Source organism: Crinia signifera, chromosome 1 (assembly GCF_055691185.1).
Source record: "Crinia signifera chromosome 1, ASM5569118v1, whole genome shotgun sequence".
Taxonomy (NCBI): domain Eukaryota; kingdom Metazoa; phylum Chordata; class Amphibia; order Anura; family Myobatrachidae; genus Crinia; species Crinia signifera.
In genome coordinates, this window is record NC_139217.1 from 404137150 (window position 1) to 404160169 (window position 23020).

Consider the following 23020-nt stretch of genomic DNA (forward strand, 5'->3'; position numbering starts at 1 on the left):
AACAGTTTTGAACACTTTCACTGAATTTAAATATACAGAATATATATATATATATATATATATATATATATATATATATATATATATATATATATATATATATACATATATATATAGACAATGTAGAAAGAAAGTGGCACTAGGAGACTTTGCAATACAATTTTCAAGTACTGTATTCAAAGTGCATGGTGCAAAACAAAATGACCAACGTTTCGGGGTACGAATACTCCTTTTTCAAGATGCATAAACCACTGTGCACCTTGAAAAAGGGGTATTCGTACCCCGAAACGTTGGTCATTTTGTTTTGCACCATGCACTTTGAATACAGTAAAGCAAAGGGGATCAGAACCAAAGTTCTGTGGCAGCGCTAAATAGGGATGATTATGAAAAATGTGTATTTAAAGATTGGATGATCTTTGAATACAGTACTTGAAAATTGTATTGGAAAGTCTCAGAGTGCAACTTTCTTTCTACATTGTCTAGAACTACCCGTTGGGGGCACCGGAGCATCAACGCGAAAGAAAAGGAGAGTGCCGCTCCTACAACTCAACTCAACTATATATATATATATCTATATATCTATATATATATAGTAGCAAGGTTGCAGTCAAGATGGGACACGTCAAGCAGTTTTCAGTGTTTTTGCAAATATATAATGTCCTACATGCAACAAACCAACTTTCCAGCAAACAAAACTTTATATGGAAACCAAAGAAACATAATCTTTCACCCAGTGCTCCATATTCACGGTGTATCTGTGCATCTGGGCACTGTCAGTCCAAGACCCTGTCACTAGTATTCTTGGTAACTGGCCAAATTTTGGCATCATGCTGAGCATTAGATTGAACAAGGTTTAAATCCCTTCAGCCCACTTACCAACTGTGGCTGTGAAGGTCTGAAAACCCAGACTGGAGCCATGTGCTTGATAGACCACCCTTCTCTCCCTCAAGCACACCTCAGAGACCCATTCCCGGGTTTGCAGTGAACAAGGTTTTCTTACCTGGCTGCAAAATACATTTTATTACAAAGATCCAGTGAAATATACCTCTTCATGTCTATTTAAAACAGTACTGTATTTGGAAGGTATGATGGGACCTAATTGAAACCAGTAGCCTGAAAGCTGAGGGTCCCCTCTTTCCATGGGTACAAGAATTTTAAAAATAAGCCCTTGGGAACCGGAGATATCTGACTTCAAAACAGTGGTCCCCATCCAAGCCTGTTAATTGCTGTTTCCAGTCAGATATTCCAGGTTCTATCTGACTTAGTTTTTGTGATGGTATATTCCAAAAGCTGGGACTGTCCCCCTTTGGTGGACACTAGTAGCTTGTCTCTACTATTCCCAGAACCAGAGATATCAGCATTCCAACAGCTGGTTACTGCTCCAGCTCCACACACCTGGTATGTAGTTTTATATTCTCATTGGCAGATTTCTCTGCCTCCTGAACTCTGATCCGCTACTCTCCAATACCATTTGGTAGGTGGGATTCTCTAGATGTTAATTCCATTAAAAGCTAAGAAATCTATTTCCGGGAACTGGAGATATCTGCAGTCAAGCAAGCTGTCCTCCCACCAGAAAATCATGAATAATAAGCCCACTCCACTATACACCCCTCCTCTGCGTATTAAACATCCTCTACCACCCTGGAAGTTATGTATCAGGACCCCTTCATTCAGCCCAATGCCCCCTTCTCCCATCTCATCTCCCACCATCTGTACAGTAAAAGGGTAATTAGTGGAAATGACTGATCTAGGCCCTACATGCTGAGCGGTTGATATAATACCCCCTACCACCCGCGGGACATCAAAGCTTCCCCCACCCCTACCACTGGAGGATCGGTAGGGGCCTCAATACATTGCTATTCCAAGGGGTCTACACTGCTGTTGACGCAGTATATATATATATATATATATATATATATATATAGTTTTATTATTATTATTATTTATATACATTTGGTCTATCTATAATACTTTAACTGACCCGGCATATACTGGGTCACCTAAGTGTCCATCTCTGTGCTTTGCTCCGCCCCTCTGGAAACCCCCTTCTGAAAATCCTGCGTTTGCCCCTGCTTGAAACAATGCTTATACTATACTAGCTACTTGAGCCCAGCTTTGTTTCCGACAGTAGGAATTATTGGCAGTTTTTCGCCAAGAATTTATATTCAACCTTTTCAATCTATCTGATAATAGCAGCAATAAAGCGTTTGTCCATCCTTGTTCATCTTCTCTTTGATGGAGCATCAATCACAAACAGTCATTACACTTTTTAAGTATCACAGATGTGTCCTCCTTCAGTGTAGCCACAAATGGGTCATATGTGCCTATTTGTTATGATTGTAACTTGTCATTGCACCATTTACATGAGCATGCCTACCATACAACCATATGTGTTGCGGTGTACATTCGCAGTACATGCACATGCTTGTGAACATGCGAGCTGTGGCAAATAACCCACAATACAATGGGGCCAGACTCATCTAAAACTGTGATATGACCTCTATAGTACATCTGTAGTACATAGAATTTCCTTAAAAGTCTACCTCATCTAACCCTGTTCAATATATACCGTATTTCCCAGTTTCACTGTTGAATGAGTTTAATGTTTTGCTTGCAAAGTACATGATAGATGACTGGTAGATGGGCTGTTGTGAAGAGGTAGATTCTGACAGAAGGCTTAAAGAGATAAAGGACTGAATGTATCAAATACTGCAAATACCTTGTGATAGATTCCTCCCCCTACCTGCATGCATGTAGGCATTTTTTATGCCAATATGCAAGAAAATGTATATGCTGGGGAAGAACTGTCTTTCAGGAGCAATAATGTGCATGAGATGTTTGCATGATCATTCATCCTACTGTAAATTGTAGAAAACCTCCATTAATTGCATTTTTAGATGTTTTACTGCATTGTATGCTTAAATAAATCAATTGTGGTAGAGACTATTGGGGTGTATTTAATGCTCTGGTTAGCGGGGCACAGCGTTTTCCATTTTTTGTCTGCAGTGCATTCTCCATTTTTTCTACCCCTTGTCATGCCTCCTGCTCACCCTATTCAACGTGTCAGCTGTTCGCCGCCCCTGATGGTGAGCATTGACCAATGTGGCTTATGAGGAGTCAATGGCTCCATTTGTAGGCAGTGTTCAAATATTGCAGAGATATGCAGAAAAACACAAATGAACCTAAAAAAAAACAAGTCTAAAGCAGTGTGAAAAGCTGTGTATCTCTACAAAGTCCAAATGAAGGAGTGAGGAAGAAGAGATGAATCATGGGTAATAACTGAGGTGAATCATGGGTAGAATAATCATTGAGAAAAAAAGGCATCATGGGGGGGGGGGGGAATAAAATACCACAAAAAAATGTAAATATATTAATGTGGCGCTTCTTAAGAAAAAAATAATATAGATCCTTCAAATAATAAAAAAATAGACTTGTAGATACAAAAAAACCCCCATTTATTTTATAAGTATGTAAGTTGAGTTCACGTAAAAAAGATGCAGAGAGCAAAACGGAGAGCCATGCCAAAAAAAAGTGAGCAGCGTTCTCCATTTTTGCATTGAATACACAAACGGCAAGGTAAACAACATTTCCCATAAGAAAGCAATGACGAACAGCGGCGATGACCAAGTGGTGAACAGGGCAAAACTCTCTGTTTATTTTTGCCGAACTGGGAGCGTTGAATATGGTGAGGCAGATTTTTGGAGAGAGGACTGCCCTTCTCCCCCCCAAAAAAGCGGACCTTGCCGGAAAAAAAAAGCGAAATGGGAGCATTGAATACTGCCCTAATGAGGTGAGTTGTGAGTTCCATAAAGAAGGAGCAGCATGGGAGGTGTCTAGTCAGATGACTTAGAAAAGGGGCAGAAATCACCTTGAGTGAGTATAAGGGAGAGTACATCAATAATGAAAGAAAGTAAAGTGTGATGAGGTTACAGATGTCTAAGGAGTGTTGGTACAGGCTTTGGAGCATAGGCTTATGAGATTGAATTGTATTGGAGGGCAGTTTAGGGATTGACACAGTATAAAAAGCTGTGTAAGGGAAATTACTTTCTCACTACACCAATTTGAATGAATTCTAGTGAAGACAGAAGGATTCTGAAACGTTCATATTGGATCAAGTCGCAATAGTCAAGATAGATGATAATAAAAGATTGGGTTTTGATAATGTTAGGAATGAAACAAGCATATTTCAAATGAGGAGGACTATGAACCATGGGGGTTATTCTAGTCCATTCTTTCTGACAAAATCCTTATTAGAAGGACAAATCCATGTGCACTGCGGGTGGGGCAGATGTAACTTGTGCAGAGAGAATTAGATTTGGGTGGGGTTTTTCTTCAAAGTGAGATCTATATTGAAGTGTAAAATCATGCAGTCAGTATTTTCCCTGCACAGAAAAAAAATAACTCACCCAAATCTAATTCTCTCTGCACATGTTACATCTGCCCCCCTGCAGTGCACATGGTTTTGTCCATCTAAGAAGGATTTTGTCAGAAAGAATGGACTAGAATAAACCCCCATGTGACTGATATAAAGCTAAATGGGAAAGTGATGATGGTCACACCAAGGTTGTCAGTGGTGTAAGTTCATCCCAGTTGCCTGGAGGCAAGATCGGGCAGTATGGATGTGTAATGGTTAGCATTACTGCCTCACAGCACTGAGGACATGAGTTTGATTCCCACCATGGCTCTAACTGTGGGTCTAAGTTTGTATATTCGGTACTTGTTTCCTAGCACGGCGCCCATCTCGTTGATTGTATGCCTTAAGTTTAAGGCACTTAAGGCATACAATCAACGCGATGGACCCGATTTTCTGTCAATCACCAGCTAATTTGCCGGTGAAAGACAAAATTGGGTTGATCGCGTCCATCGCGGCCTCTAATAAGGGGCCGTGATGCGACCGACGCGATCAACCCGATTTTCCCATAGGGAACAATGTTAAATTATTTTTAAAGTGAAAATCGGGTTGATCGCGTCGGTCGCGGGCCATTATAATCGCCTGCGATGCTATCAATGCGATCAACCCTGATTTTACATAGGTGACTATGTGAAATGGGCCAATATGGCCCATTTCACATTGAATATGGTTAAAAAGCATGTTTAATGCCCCCCCATTGTTAACGCCACCCCACTATTGACGCCAACCAGAAGCGTGGCGAGCGCAGCGAGCGTGCGAGGGGCGGCGGTACGCGTCCTCCGACCTTTTCATACCCCTACTATCCACGTCAACGTGGAGTTGATTTTATAAAGTGCCCGAAGCGTGGCGAGTGCAGCGAGCCCCGCGAGGGGACGCGGACACCTGTGAAGCCCGCGAGGGGACGTGGATACCTGTGAAGGTATCCGCGTCCGCTCGCCACACTTTATAAAAACAACTCCACGCCGACGTAGATAGTAAGGGTATGAAAAGGTCGGAGGACGCGTACCGCCGCCCCTCACGGGCTCGCTGCGCTCGGCACCATACGGGTTCGCGTGAATAGTGGGGTGGCGTTAACAATGGGTGGGGGGGATTTCAAACATGAGAGAGGGTTTGTTATTAAAATGGGGGGTTTTGGGGCTTTTTATATTGAAATCAATGTAAAATCGGGTCTCAGGGACCATTTTACGTTGATTCCAATGTAAAAATCGCATGCGATTTGGTTGGCATGCGATGCGATCGACGCAATTTTTCCGACCTGATGGATACAATCAAAATCGGTGGCGCTGTGCTAGGAAACAAGTACCGTATATTCTCCCCATACTTGCGTGGGTTTCCTCCGGGTACTCCGGTTTCCTCCCACAATCCAAAAATATACTGGTAGGTTAATTGGGTAATAAATAAGATAAATATTGGTGCCCCCCAAATAGCTCAATCAGTAAGGTGTCTGTCTCCAGTTAGACAGGTCATGGGTTCTAATAGAGAGTGTAACACTTGCAAAAATGATGTAAAGAGGCAAGGGATGTAAGGTGCCCCCTTGGGAGCAGGAGCCCGGCAGCAGGTGACTCCATTACCTCCCAGAGTTACGCCTCGGAAGGTAGGGGTTATGAGTGATTGGGGAAAGTGTGATATTACCAACAGTGCTTGAAAAGGCCATCTTAATGTATAGGCATACTGTACAACTTGAACACCATTAAAGAATGTTGCCCGATCAATCTGTAGAGAAACTATCGGGGAGATGACATGAAACTGCAAAAGGTGTAAGTTATATTTTTTTGTTGCCCTATGGCCCCTATTCATTCTTGTATGGGTGGTAGGGGCCATAGTAGTGCATTGTTTGCTCAGGGTCTAGAGTGCCATATACGTGACCCTAGTGCCTGGTTATAGAAAGAGACTAGGAGATGAGAAGATGAGCTCAGACATGTTTTCTAAAGCTGGACAAACACCACTACAATGTTTTGCGACTCAGGAACTTCCCGGAAAGTAGGATCGTATGTGATACATCGCAGATGGTCCTTTCACATGTGATGTATCGCGGAGTCTGAGTCGGCGGTCGAACCTGCATGCAGGTTCATCCTCCAACAGACACATACAGTATGACCCGCACCAAATAATGTTTTGGGAATATATCCCTGTGGATGGATTTTTTCAAAAAAGAAGAAACTTTTTATAAATATTGTTTCTCTTGGTTTTAGGGTGCTCTCATACCAATAAAGAACATGTACTAATTTTTATGTCCCATGGGACAATGTGGATGAGGAGTGCATCCCAGTGAAAACTGATTTCTTTCCTTCTTTTTCTGAACAAGTCAAACGCTAAATCAGTTGAGAGCACCCTAAAACCAAGAGAAACAATATTTATAAAAAGTTTCTTCTTTTTTGAAAAAATCCATCCACAGGGATATATTCCCAAAACATTATTTGGTGCGGGTCATACTGTATGTGTGTGTGTGTGAACCTTCTTTCTGAGTGGATATACCACTCAACTCGGACCCAGCACATAATACTATAACTGTAATGTCCTAATAACCATACGTACTGCCTCAAAGGTAACAGACCACCAGCGTCCTACATTGCCCAAAATGAGTAACTTTAGCCTCAGTAAAGAATTGGGGAGCAGAAGAGACAGATGGAATGAAGAATCAGGCACCTTCTTTGGGGAAAAACCGAATAGCCTCAAAGAGAACCATTGGAGCACTGATCTAACTGATCTCAAGAACATTCTGTACAAACAAACAAACAAAAGCTCACTGGAACAAGGTGACTTTTGAGAATTATATAAAATATGACATGACACCAAGAGGGCTTAGACCCAAACTATTCCCGTCTTTTGAGCTAGACGAAGATCTAAAGAAAGAATGGGAGACTGCCCTGCTAAAGTGTTCAAAAGAATGTATACTAATACTCATCAAACATGACACCAGGAACATGGAGTAATACACCATGGAAATAGAGAAAATTAGTGATAAACTCAAATCCTTTGAAAATGAAGAAGATTTCCAGAAAATGTATGGCAAATATAAGGAGGATCTTGACAAATTTGAAAAAATGCTCATGGAAAGAAAGAGGTCTAAATTCCACAGAGACAAAGATGACTACACCAGCAACAAAGTCTATAGATGGAATATTAAACAAAGGCGCAGAGACCCTGATAACTCCGTGAACATTAGCACATCAGAGATGGAATCCTCTGAAGGAGAAGATCTCAATCTGGCCTCCACCAACAAATGGCAGAGGGCCCGTTTTTTAGGACAGGGCACCATGGGGGAAGGAGACCGAGGTCCAGAAAATTCAAAAAGATCAGGAGAGGAGGGAAAAAACATACGAAAAAGAGAGAGGAGAGATTGGGAAAGATACCCCCAACGGAACAGGAGACAGGCCAGGAAATATTAAAGAAGGATGAATTACAAATCATCAATTTGACGCAAAGAATACTTACACAACCACAGATGAATGTCCTCTCCAAAGGCCTCAGCTTTTGCCCTGACAGTACAATGGACAGATTTACTGTTCAAAAAGATCTACAATTATATGCCAGAAAACTGCTCCTTAAAAAATTCTACTCAAAACGACTGACAGAATCTGAGACCACTTACAATGTCCACGAACTTGATGATGAAGATGAATGGATGTTATAAGAACTGGAAGATGAAAGGGAAGATGAAGGGGGAGAATAAATGGGATTGAACCTGAAACCTCTAAAGAAAAAATCCACATTCACCCCAAATCCCCAAATCTGTCCACAGGTACAGGTCTTCACTGAACTAGTCTCCAGAGATCTGGACAACCTGTACATGAACCAAAAGCAGAAAAAATGCTATAACATCACAAAGGAGGAACAAACAGCCCTCAAGGACATGCAAAGTTGGGAGGATACAATCTTCAAGCCCTCAGATAAGGGTGGAAATATTGTCCTCTGGGACAAGGAAATGTATATCAAGGAAGCGAATCGGCAACTGTCAGACACAACCACTTACAAAAGACTTATCTTCAATCCCAGTGCAAACTTTTTAAAACAATATGATAAGATCATCAAGAGAGCATCAGAGAGAGGCATCATCTCCAAAACAGAGACTAACTATCTTGAGGTGACCAACCCAAAAACATCCACCTATTACATGTTACCCAAGATACACAAAAACAAAACAAACCCATCAGGGAGGACAATCATATCGGGCATCTCCAACCTCACCGAAAAAGCCAGCACCTTTGTGGACCACTACCTTAGGAGATTTGTTTTGGAATTACCATCATATGTCAGAGACTCCATGGACATCCTCAGAAAACTGGAGGATGTACATGTACTGGAAAACACCCTGCTATGTACTTGCGATGTGGAATCGCTCTATACCAGCATAAACCATCAAAGAGGTATAGAAGCAACTAAATACTTTCTGAAAATGAGAAAATATGAAGAAATAGATGACTTCATACTAGAGATGTTGGAATTTGTCCTGACACACAACTTCTTCACCTTCGATGACAGGTACTACCTACAGGTCCGTGGGACCGCGATGGGTAGTACCTGTGCTCCGACGTATGCCAATTTATATCTAGGCTGGTGGGAGAAAGAATGGGTTTTCAACAGTGAGAATGAAAGATTCACGGACTGTATCGTAGGGTGGTACCGATTTATCGACGACATCCTGATAATATGGGAGGGGAGCACAGATCTTTTCAAAGAGATGATGGAGACACTCAACAACAACCTGCTTAACCTCAGACTCACATCATGTATCAGCAATACTGAAATTTCATTCCTGGATCTCAAAATCAAAAAAACAGCTGATAACACATTAACTACGGACATCTTTCGCAAAGAGACTGCAACCAATAGCATCCTCCATGAGACCAGTTCCCACTTTCCCGCTACACTGAAAGGAATACCCAAAGGAGAATACATCCGCTTACGAAGAAACTGCTCTGAGGATAGCACTTTTGAAATGAGGGCAAAAGAACTTAGACAGAGATTACTGCTGAGAGGGTACAGTAAGAAACTCCTAAGGGAAGCATACCACATGGCCAAGAGAACATCTAGAACCACACTACTGGTACCCAAGACAAAGAAAAAAGAGGAATCAGCCCCAAGGTTCATCAGTACTTACTGCACAGACTGTAAAAACATCAATAAGATTATGTCCAAACATCAGCACATCTTAACTATGGATGAGGACCTCAGGGAGACCATTGGAGAGCACATCCCCACGAGCTGGAGAAAATCACCTAATCTCAGAAACAGACTGACACACAGTCACTTTGTACGCAAACGAAAGAAACAACCTAATGTGACAGGTTGCTACAAGTGTGGCAAATGCAAGGCCTGCGAATATGTAGTGAACAGTAAATCTTTCACCAACAGATATGGGATGAGCACCAAAATAAGAGACTTCATCAACTGTGACTCAGAAGGGGTCATCTACTGCCTTACGTGTCCCTGCAATCTTCAATATATAGGAATGACAAAAAGACCTTGGAAAAACAGAATCCTCGAACATGTCAATAACATCAAAAATGCTCAAAAAGACATGGACAAAATGAAGAAAATCACAAGTGTAGCGAGACACTTCTTGAGACATCACCAAAGTAACCCCAAAGGCCTACAAGCAATGAGTCTGGAGAGAGTGACTCTTGGCATAAGAGGCGGGAATATAACAGAAGAACTTCTCAAGAGAGAATCCAAACACATATTTCTCATGAACAGTCTCAAACCCAATGGCCTTAATGAAGAAATCATCTACTCAGCATTTCTATAGACTTACCATGCCTCACAGACTATGTCCTCGAATTAATATTCCTCTCCTTCTCCTCACATAAGGATACCTCGAAATAAAAAAGGCAAAAGTTAATATCTAACACCTCCCATGTCTTACCTGTAAAACTGTACACGGAGACATACCCTGAATACTAACACTGAATATTCCTATATCCATTAAATATAGAACAAAATATGATCAGAACCTACTCCAGGCGGACAATGGAATTATTACCATTGCCCATAGGATACTAGTGACATGCAAACCCAATAACAAATAATATCGAACCAACTTACACGGATATGTATTGACATGCACAACAACTCCAACTCCTCAGCATGAATACATGCCCAACATACAGTAGGAGAATGCTGGGAGATAATATGGTACATTATGACTCACCTCACAAGAATGATAACCAATACCTACCACTGAGAAAGAGGTACATGGCTAGGACACATTCCCCTATGATCATCACTATGTAAGATTATCAATCCATGTCATTACACCTATATATTCTGAAACATCACATGTAATGTGTACACTAGACACCATATATATATAATTTTCATTATCTCACCCCGATTGGACTGCACGACATCGGGACCAGCATTTATGTTAATGCAGATCACACTTATATCCATCTTATTTAGAGCACAATACCCCCCTGCACGGTAACTGCACAATACACACCATACAACACCAACCCCCAATTTTTCCATTCAAACAGCTCACTCTACGGACAGCTGTCCGTCGTGACAACTGCGGCAAGGCAGTGTTAATACACACAAATATCTTTAATAAGGCAATAAATTGATTTCACGTTATTCACGAGTATCATTCACTTTTTTTGTTTCTGTGTTTGACTTTGTTTTTTACACCAGTTATTGCACCAATTTATTGCACCAACCCAACCATTAGACCAATTAATTTGAACCAACCTATCACTCTTAGTTTGTTTTCACATCCTATATGCACTAGTGTACCATCATCAATCGTATAACAGTACATTATATACAGTATCCAGAATAGGCTGAGCTAACTAGATGAAGTGGTTTTAGCTATATAATGGACCTGATTTGAAAATAGGAATATAACCTTACAATCGGTACCATTATGCTTTGTAACACATGTCAGTTATAAGAATCAGTACCGCCAATATTCTATGATATCGGTGCATACGTACATTATTATGTAGCAAATGTTCAATTGTATTTTATGTACTATAATCTTTGCTCACACCAAGGACAGCAAAAGGTCATGTTTTTTGCATGTTAATTGATCAATTAGCCCTATAATTGGGTAATTGAACAGTTCCAGAACTTGTAACACATGTCAGTTATAAGAATCAGTACCGCTAATATTCTATGATACCGGTGCATACGTACATTACTATGTAGCAAATGTTCAATTGTATTTTATGTACTATAACCTTTGCTCACACTAAGGACAGCAAAAGGTCATGTTTTTTGCATGTTAATTGATTAATTAGCCCTATAATTGGGTAATTGAACAGTACCTGAGCTTACACTTCAGCAAGGGTTAACCAGTTAACCTATTACAGTGATTGTTGACTTTTGAAATCCGGCAATGAGGAATGGGATTGGTTCTAAGTAACCACTCCCCATGTAAGGCTCACCCTTTAAATATAGCAAAGCATGGGGGCGCTGGACACCTATACTAAGCCTTGACAAAGCTTATAGAGAGCGAAATGCGCATTGGCAGATCGCTGTAAACTGTTTGTTTGTTTGTACCAGTGTTTGCTTTATTAACTGTAAAAAAATTACTCAATGTATTGTGGTTAGAGGTAGATAATAAGAGAGCGAGTACTAGCTGCAGGCAGCGTGAATAAATACGCTAGCACACGCAGTGCACTAGTGGGAATATACCCCCTGATTGTGAAGGCACAGTATTGCAACGGAGAATCACCACAGATCTCCGGTTGCTAACTGAGCACACACGCTGACACGCGCGGCGAGTACAAAGGGAACAATCCCTGACAGAGACTTCTGTACTCAAGCCCGCCACCTTACCCGCATATTTAACTTGCCCTAGGTGTATATATATAACTGAGAATTGGGTATGAAGATACACACGGACGCACCCTAAATATCCACGTGTATACTACTGCCATAACTAAATAACAGTGCCTGCTTCATGATACCAGAGCATATGCTATCTTAAGCCACTCAATTGCAGACACCCAGAACTGGCTATATCAGTACAAATAAGTGTTTGGAAGCTGCGTGTTTATGAGTGGCCTAATATCTATAAAAATGCATGAGTAGTATGTCAAACCGCCTGCAGTATGAATAAACGGGAATCCCTCTGCACACTACAGTAAATTACTCCACCCGTTATAGCGGTAATTTAACGCACAGAGAAAGCCAGCACCAACTAACTAAGCTTGCTTCTGTGGCCGCAATATCTCGGATGGAATAGGAGACAACATTACCATGATTAAATACTGTATTTGAGTGATTTGCAGAGCGTATACGCAGATACACGCAATTAACACTGCGGGAACACTCCCAAACGGTGGGATTATTGGATTATACTTACTACTTTATCTGTGTTATCAGATAGCCTGCAGATGCATATATAATAGATGACATACTGTGAATGTGCATAATCAGGCATCCCACATTGTCGATATATGCATCAAAGCATAACCACTAAACAGTGCTTGCTATAAGGTGACGGAAAGAGAAGTGGAACTGACAAGTGGCGCTCAGGTGGTAACTATGTATAGAGGGTGATAGACCTCAGGTAAAGCAAGATATAGATGCAATAAAAAGGTTTATACAAAACCAATTAGAACTTCTCAGTATCACACAGAGTTTGAGAAGCGTGGATGATTTCAATTTTTCCACAAATAAATTCTCCCCTATTGAGTATAAATGGGAAAAACAATAGGGAGAGACATGGTGCAGATCATTAAGGTAAAAACAATTTAATACATTTAGATACACTCACAAGTGTTGCAGATAAAATGGCATGTAACAAAAAATCCAAGGCAATGCAGCATACACAATGATGTTGTTCGGGAAGGAAGTTCTGTCCAGGGTCCCTTGGTCCGGAATCAAGGGCGGCTCAGTCCAGGGTCTTCCTGCGGTGTAGATGCTGCTGCTCAGAGATCCAATGTCCAAGCGAAGACCCTGGACTGAGCCGCCCTTGATTCCGGACCAAGGGACCCTGGACAGAACTTCCTTCCCGAACAACATCATTGTGTATGCTGCATTGCCTTGGATTTTTTGTTACACGCCATTTTATCTGCAACACTTGTGAGTGTATCTAAATGTATTAAATTGTTTTTACCTTAATGATCTGCACCATGTCTCTCCCTATTGTTTTTCCCATTTATACTCAATAGGGGAGAATTTATTTGTGGAAAAATTGAAATCATCCACGCTTCTCAAACTCTGTGTGATACTGAGAAGTTCTAATTGGTTTTGTATAAACCTTTTTATTGCATCTATATCTTGCTTTACCTGAGGTCTATCACCCTCTATACATAGTTACCACCTGAGCGCCACTTGTCAGTTCCACTTCTCTTTCCGTCACAATTGTCTATTTTGAGTAGTTAGAGGTGTATCTACTCTGTGGTTCTGTATGGTAGCTGCACTGAGGTTTAATTGCGCATTCACTCAGCTTAAACTACTGCATTTCTACTTGCTATAAGGTGCAATAATATAGGTGGACCATAAGCCATAATAGCGCAATATTTAAAACCAGCTATACCAGCACAATCAGTGTTTTAAAGTCACATATATATGAAAGCACACCTTATGGTCTGATACAGATACCCTGCATGCACATTGGCAACGCTATCTCCACATCAGTAGCGGAAACTATAGTATTAAACCGTCATAGCGGTAATTATATATTCATACAGACTCAGCAGGCACACATGTACTGTAGCCTGTTTCTGTAGCCGCAATATTCTTGACGGGGAAATAAATAGCAGTGTTCTCATGAATTGCATAGTAGCTACTGTTACAAGTGTAGAATAATTACTTCTGAAGGCAACAGTGTCCTTTAGCAACAACAATAGTTGCGAATACATATAAACCCACACATTCAGTGAATATATACCCCTGACCACACTAGTACTCACTGGTACAATACCACTGATAGTTATCACCAAACTATCAGAGCAAACCTGATTAAAACAACAGTTTACAGATTTTAATCTTCTTATTTTTCTTTTCTTATCTATATTCATTACTTTATTTTAATACTTTGCTATCAATATCCCTGCCACAGGGACTCGTTATACCAGGTCACCAGACAATTAATAAAATTGACCAAATGGAATAATAAATGATGGCCTTTTACCTTTAATTGCATACCAATAAAGAACATGTACTAATTTTTATGTCCCATGGGACAATGTGGATGAGGATTGCATCCCAGTGAAAACTGATTTCTTTCCTTCTTCTGAACAAGTCATCCTCCAACAGGTCTGATGTGCACAGGACCACGCATAGGACCCGATTGCCTACACATCTGATTTGGCCCAATTTCTCAGCCCGATCCGACAGAAACAGGTGAAATCGGCCCAAATCACTGTAGTGTATGGGGGACCTTTAATTGTCAGTGACACAGCTTCAGGACATGCTGCAATATCAGAACAAATCAGATAGAAAAGGACAGTCTAATTTTGCAGAACATTTTATTAAATATATTTTATTACAGTACAGTAGTTAAAATAAAAAGAATTGCTTAATTGTAATACTCGTGGTATGTTATTGGTTCTAAGCACCACCCTGCTTACCCTATCATTTGTCTCTGCTGAAAATTGAACCCTGATTATAGTAATTGCTGACTTTGATCATTTAACTACAGTATGGCAAAAACATTTTCTCATTTTAGTCTCAAATGTCTCATTTTAGACATTGTAATAGTGTCCAATAAAATATGTCTGCCTACTGCCAGTACTAAATATTCTACTGGTAGATGTGTGATATTCCTTAGTGAAAGACTTTTAACACTAAATTATGTCTTGACTAATTATCTCTGCAAATGTTTGGCTAATTTGTGGTTAATTGGATTAACATAACACAAGATTACCTGGGATATCTATAATTACATATTTCAAGTAACTGTGGCTACATCTGTATGAGGGAAAGACAAATTAAAAAGGTTTAGGAAATGTACTGAAAAATAAATGTAAAAATGTCTTATATCTTCAGAAGCATATTGAATATAATAAATCTATTTTAATGTAAATGTTCCTGTTCATCAAATAAGGACATGGAATGCCCCATCTACTTGTGAGGCAAACGTTTATATCTTCTGCTGGGAGGTGCTAAATGAAATGGGATAGTTAATAATATTTATAGCTACTGTAAATACTGTACATATCTCCCAACTGTACTGATTTTGGATGGACAGTTCATATATGAGGACTTTAGCTTGCTGCAATGGTCAGGACAGTAATATCCAGGGTTGCCTACTTTTAGGCTATCCTCTCCGGGAGGGTATACTGTCGTATTGTCGAACCGACTTAGGTCAACAGTCATTAGGTCGACAATGGGTTAGGTTGACATGGGTTAGGTCAACAGGTAATGAGGTCCACATGGGTTTTTTCACTGTTTCTGGAGCAGACATGTGCCGACAGGTGGTATTTCATGCCCTACCTTCCACTAGGGCGTGGTGGGAGAATAAAATAGTGTGCCGAGCGCAGCTAGGCACCGTGCCAAAAGGGGCTGCGGTTGACTTCCAACTTTGTTCATGTCGACTGTGTTGACATTCGGGTCTAAAAACAGTGAAAAAACCCATGTCGACCTCGCGACCTGTTGAACTAACCCATGTCGACCTAACGCATTTGTTGACCTAAACCCATGTTGACCTTGTCCCATGTTGACCTAGACACCTGTCGATTTTTCCCCATGTCGACCTAGAACCCTGTCGACCTTGCTGCCTGTCGACCCAACAGTGTCGACCTAATGACCGAAGACCTAAGTCGGGTCGACAATACGATCCACACCCTCCAGGAGAGGGCAGCCAGCTAGAGGAAGCAGAGGGTGAGGCCGACAAGCGTGCCATGAAAGGTGCGAGACTGGAGGTGGAGCTCAACTACTGAGCCTGTGTGGTTGCGTGCCAATTGCAATTTTATCCTCATGGCCATGACCCCTTGTGATATGCCTATATTACAGGCATTTCACAGCAGGGGGTGGGGCCATGATGACGCAATTCACGTCATCTGCTCCACGCGGACACCCCCAGGGGGGATTGTGGGAGGCTTGGGGGATTGTACACCTTCCTGGGGGGGGGGGAGGGGGAGGGGGGCATGAGGCAGACATGATTTTGAGGATCCGCTCTGGGAGGGTAGGCAAGTATGCTAATATCCCGATCTGCCTGGAGATTGTCAGGTACTGTATGAGAGAATGACAAAATAGGCAGGCCCACTTCTTGTGCCACCTGAATTTTAGTATTAGCTTAATCTGCATCACTTGTAGAAATGAATGGGATCAATAAGTAGTCCTCAACGCGTTGTTTGTACTCCTACAGTAGGTCCTTTTCTAATTCTGATTTGTCCAAATCTATCCTGTTTAGTTTATAAGTTGCACCCTGGTTATGTCTTGCAAGTTGCATAACCTTACATTTATCAACATTGAACCTCATTTTCCATTGTTTCGTTTATTTAAATCTCTCTGTAGCGTGAAAACATCCCGACCATTCTAATCACCCTACACAGTTTTGTGTCATCTGAAAAGATGGATACACTGCTTAGTATTGTGACCGCTATATTATTTATAAATAGAAGAGGCCCCAGCACCGAACCCTGTGGTATCCCATTCAGTACAGAAATCCAGCTTGGATAAGCTCTGTTTACAACCATCCTCTGTTCTCTATTCTGCAGTCAGTTCCTTACCCACCTACAAATTTTACTGCCTAGTCCCAAATCCTCCATTTTATTAATCAGCTTCTTATGTGGCATAGTATCAAATGCCTTCGCAAAATCCAGGTGAATTACATCTACAGCATTTCCAGTGTCTAGTTTCTGCTGACTTCCTCATAAAAACTTATTAGGTTAGTTTGGCATGATCAATTTTTTACAAACCCATGCTGATTAACACAAACTTTATTATTCACTAAGTTTTCAAGGATATCCCTGAAATAATTTACCCACGATCAACGTTAAACTATGGGGTTTATAATCTGTGAGCTCCTCGCGTTTTCCTTTTTTAAATATCGGTACAACCTCTGCTAAACACCAGTCCTTGGGAACTATACCAGATGAAAGGATTTTTCAAAAATGTAATACAGAGGATCTACTAACTCCTCTCTTATTTCCATTAGAACCCTCGGGTGAATCCCATCTGGACCTGGTGATTTATTTGTTTTGAATTTGCAAAGCCTCTTGTAGATCTCCTCTTTGGCGAATTCTATTTTTAGTGCTATAGAGCTCATCCTTTTTGAAGTGACAGAAAATTACAATGACTTCTTCTCCCTAGTAAAAACCGATGAAAAAAATGTGTCTATTACTTCTGTTTTGTCCTAGTTCTTATTAATGCTATTTCCCTTAGTATTGGTTAAAGGGCCTATGTTTTCTTTTATTAACTGTTTGCTATCAATGTATTTAAAAATCTTTTGGGGATTTGTTTTGCTTTCCTTGTAACTCTATGCTCTAACATTAGGGGCACTGTGAGAGAGATGATCCGGGTCTCAAAGATAAGTTCCCAGTGCAGCACCACTTACTACCAGAGTTTGGGGCAGATGCATCAAACTTTTTAAGAAGGACAGGTGGACATATTACCCACTGCAAACAATGAGCTTTTAGCTATCATGTATCTGGTTTCTATATGAATGGTTGCAATGAGCTTGGCTCTGTATCCTGCAGGGTGCCACTCTAGGCAACCAGTATGCCAGATGCTGGTTCCACTTAGGAGTTATAGCAGCAGCAATACATATCCAACCCTAATTATGACCCTGGGGTAATCAGCTCCAGTTCCTAAAACTGCTTTAAGCATTACTTCTGAGTCATTTATCCTGAGTGACTGTCATGTCAGCTTTAGCTCCAGGTTCTTGTCAGGTTTTATGCAAATGTTGGTAAATTTGTCTTCTTATTATTACTTCTAGCTTTTCTGTAAAGTCTAAAATGTTTTCTGGATGTGATGCTTCTGAGATGTAGCCATTTCATCAACACCGTAAATGTCAACAGTTATTATGTTGTTGAAATGTTGACATTAAACATGTTATCAACTGCAGACTATTGACATTTTGACAATGTTGGCATGCAGTGGATTATGGGCCCCATACATCAGCAATTAATTGTGACAATCCTGAGATCTGGAGATGATTGCCACAATTCATTTTAGATGTGTGGGCTCCCCCTTTTGGCAATCCCAATCAAAAATTTATAGGGATCGCCAATCGATTGCTTAATCAGATTTTTAATCATGCTTAATAATCTGGTATTATATGCGGATCTTTTTTATATGTGTGGGCATTCCCAATTCGTCTTCTTCATCTATTTACATTATGAACAGCGGAAATGACAATCGATTGGGCAATTTCCAGATATGGAGATACAATCTTTAGATGGAAAAATTTGCCGATCACTGAAATAAATCTGTAATGTGTGGGCAAGTCAAATAGATTGTAAAATCTATTTATCTGGCCAAAAAAATCACTGGATCTGGAAATCGATTAATTGTGATTGCTGATGTATGGGGCCTATTAGGCTCCTGGAGTTGAGCATAAGGATTGACACTAGGGGAGAGTCAGTTAGTGGCAGTTTTTACCTATGGCCTGCAGGGCTGCAGCCCCCAGGTAAAATCCACCACTGTTCTCTGCCTAAGTGAAGCCAGATGCAGTCTGTGATACTGCTCTGGCTTTACTGTGACTGGCACTGACTTCCTATTGTAAGTCTGACCTTCCAGTCATTCAAGGCAGTCCCATTGGGAGGTGTTCCAACTTCCCTCCCTCCGGGATGCCTCTTTATGCGCAGCTGCGGGGCAGCCTCAAAAACGGTTCTGCGCATGTGTAGAAGCATGGATAATACTGCGCATGTGCCAGACCCGGGACCCTGAATATGCCTTCATGTTTGTTCAGATTTTTTTTTTTGTCTTGGTAATGGAACAATTTATAAGAAATAATACTGATACCAACAAAGGTGGTGGTACTGCCAACCACCTAGTACCAGTACCGTCAGAGAAAAGTGCTGGCTTCTGGTTTCTGTACATTGAGCCGAGTGTGTTTCTAGATTGAGTAGTATTCACAGGATCGGGTTTGATTTATACATTTGGTGTCAACCTGTCTGCATTAAGCACCACAGCATGTTTCACATTCACAAGCTGTATAATTCAAACAAAGCTTAAAGTGAACAGTACAGAAAAGCTGTTGAAATTGGATTCATGAAGCAGATTTTGTGCTTTGAGGTGGATTGAGAAAATCCACTTATGTAGATGACTGAAGAGCTTATCCTTGTGTTATGTTAGGAGCTGGTAAAAACCTATGTAATCATAAGGCATCGAAGAGCTGATTATGCCAAAGTGTGTTATGCATGCTGGTGCTATGCAGCTGTACACAGAGTACCTCATACAGTCATTTATAGACAAAATGAACAAAGTTAGTAAGTTGAACAAAATACTTATTACATTTGTATAGTGAATTTTGATCAAATGTACCAGTAGGCTTCACTCTAAAGGCCTGATTGAATGTTGCACTCTGTATACTGTAAGTGCAGCTAGCTGATGTTTTTGTACAGTGCCAGTTATGAACTGTTACTGTTACTGTACCAGCACAAATTTAGACACAGGGGGTGAAATGTAATAGGATGAGAGATTCAGAAAGTGAGAGATTTGGTAAGAAATCTCGGTACTTATGTAGTATCTGGGCTGCCGATTTCTAAATCGGGTCGGATCGGGAGATCGCATCGCATCGCATGCGACCATGCGATTCGATGCGATGCGATGCGATGACCCGATTTTTCCATAGGAATCAATGTTAAAATGGACTGAGTCCATTTTAACATGGAATTCAATGGGAAAAATGGGTCCTTTTCATACCCCTACTATCCAAGTGGGCATGGAGTTGGATATAAACCTGTGGCGAGCGTAGCGAGCCACCGAGCCCAAAGCGTGGCGAGCGAAGCGAGCCCCGCGAGGGGACGAATACCGTCCCCTCGCGGGGCTCGCTTCGCTCGCCACGCTTCGGGCTCGGTGGCTCGCTACGCTCGCCACAGGTTTATATCCAACTCCATGCCCACTTGGATAGTAGGGGTATGAAAAGGACCCATTTTTCCATAGGAATCATTTTAACATTGATTCCTATGGAAAAATCGGGTCATCGCATCCGATATCGGATGCGATATCGGATGCGATGCGATGCGATATCGCATCGCATCGCATCTGATTGTATGCCTTAACTTAAGGCATACAATCAAAAAATCGGCAGCCCAGATACTACATAAGTACCGAAATCTCCAGTTTTTTTAAAGCGGCAATCATTTACACTGCTAAACCAATTTGATTTTGAAGTGTAAATGATTGCCGCTTTAAAAAAACTGGAGATATCTCACCAAATCTCTCATTTTCTAAATCTCTCATCCCATGAAATCTCACCCAGGGGGTGAAATTTAATAGGATGAGAGATTCAGAAAGGGAGAGATTTGGAAAGAAATCTCCAGGTTTTTTTTTAAAGTGGCAATCATTTACACTTCAAAATCAAACCGGTTTATCAGTGTAAATGATTGCCGCTTTAAAAAAACTGGAGATTTCTTACCAAATCTCTCACTTTCTGAATCTCTCATCCTATTACATTTCACCCCATGGAGTGTGTTTTTAATGGTCATTCTTAGGAGGTAGTAGGGGTTTGCTAACAGTGGCTGCGCACAAATACGCATAGCCGCTAAAACAGGATACCATTCTCTAATGGAGAAAGTGGGTCTGGTGCAAATTTCGATGGTTCATCCGATGGTGCACATACAGATACACCAAGATGGAGTTCCAAAGCAGCAAAATACTGCAAGTGGTCATCTCTGTATTATTGATAGTGGTCATGACATTAGCATAAAGACATGGATGTGACTGCAGCAAAAGACACAACTGAAAAAATCAAGATATAACTCTTATAATGTAATGCTTTATACTGTATGTGATGTGTAAGGATAAATAGAAATGAATTACAGTAGTTAAGTTTTCCACATTGGTGAAAAAGTTAAAGTTTAAAATTCATTCCAGTTTAATTCTAACATTAAAACATTGAGCATTATACTAACTCAATTATAGTGGTCCCTTAGAGCATGATGATCATGATGATGATGTAGTACCGTACACATCCCCTTGCATGTTATCGAGGGGATTCAGGCACTGGGGGGACGGGTGTTCGGTCGGGTGACGTTTACCTATTTGACCTGCGTACTTACGTAACCAAGCGAGCTGTTTACATGCCAACTGTTTACCTGCAAACATACGCAGCCTAGCAAACAGGACTGAATCAGGCCCCTAGCCCTTCGTTTCTTCCACCTTGATGCTTATTTTACTGACATGTCTGCTGAAAGAACAATGTTTATATATCATGTTCTTGTCCTACATTGTCTTGTATTTTCTTGTTTTGCTAATTTTTTTATGTGTTTTGCTAGTAGCTAAGGAACCTTTGGGGTGTCACATAAATAAAAGATACTAATAAATAATAATACAGATATAGATGCATTTCGATTTGTCCCCGAGTGTCCTCATAAGGTGCCAGCGGACTATGGCTCTGATTCTGGTTCACTTGCAAAATCAAATTCACTCTTTAATGGACAAAACATTGTGCATTGCAGGTGGGGAAATTGTGCAGAGGCAGAGAGAGTTGGATATTTGTGTTATTTTGTTTCTGTGCTGAGTACGAACCCCACCCAAATCTAACTCTCTCTGCACATGTTACATCTGCCCTCCCCCGCCCCGTGCAGTGCACATGGTTTTATCCATTAGAGAGTGAATTTGCTTTGCAAGTGAACCAGAATCAGGCCCTATAGCGCATATGTACGCATATGCACATGTACATGGAGCATATGCACATGTACTTGCTGCCATAGTAATACCTGGTGCTAAGGGCTCATGACCAGGGCCGGACTGGCCATCTGGCACTTCTGGCAAATGCCAGAAGGGCTGAGGGCCAGGAGGGCCTATTTTCGCCATCCATTTACATGTACTTTCAGTACTGCCTCCTGACAGCCACGTCATTTGCAGCTGGTCTGAGTGGCGCCAGTGTAAGGGGCGGGGTGGTGGAGCAGAGCAGTGTAGGAGAGAGGAGGAGGGAGCTGAGGGGCATTTGCATAGGCGTCATGATGCAGTTCCAAGTTCCCAAACTGTGCGGACTGAAAGAGCTGAGTGGCCGCATCTTAGCACGCAGAGACTGCCGAGCACAGACAAGAGAGACACACCAGGACTGGACTAGTGAAACTGTGGCTGCTGTAGCCTGCACTGCAGAGTGCAGAGGACTCAGATTGACTTCTGCTGTGAGCAGGGGCATCAAAATGGGGGGGGGGGGGGTGGCAAGGGCGCCCCCGCAAAAATGACAGAGGCACTCCTTAAAGGAGTGGTGAGGAGGGGCAACCCCCTGCAGCTGCGAGATTGCCTTGTAGTGTGTCCGCCAAGCTTCCCCCTTTCGAGGAACTGGGTGCACCTGTAGTAAAGAAACAAAATAAATTATATATCCCAGCAGCCCTTGCTGCAGTGAGCTGTAGTTTACTTTCAGTTTCGGTACTTGTGTAGTTTCACGGCGCCAGCATGCTACTTCCGGGTTCGACGCTCGCCAAACTATCTAAAATAAAGTAACTTAACTCCATGCCAATGTGGATAGTTCATACCCCCACTATCCACGTTGGCATGGAGATGATTTGAGATAGCGTGGCGAGCGTAGCG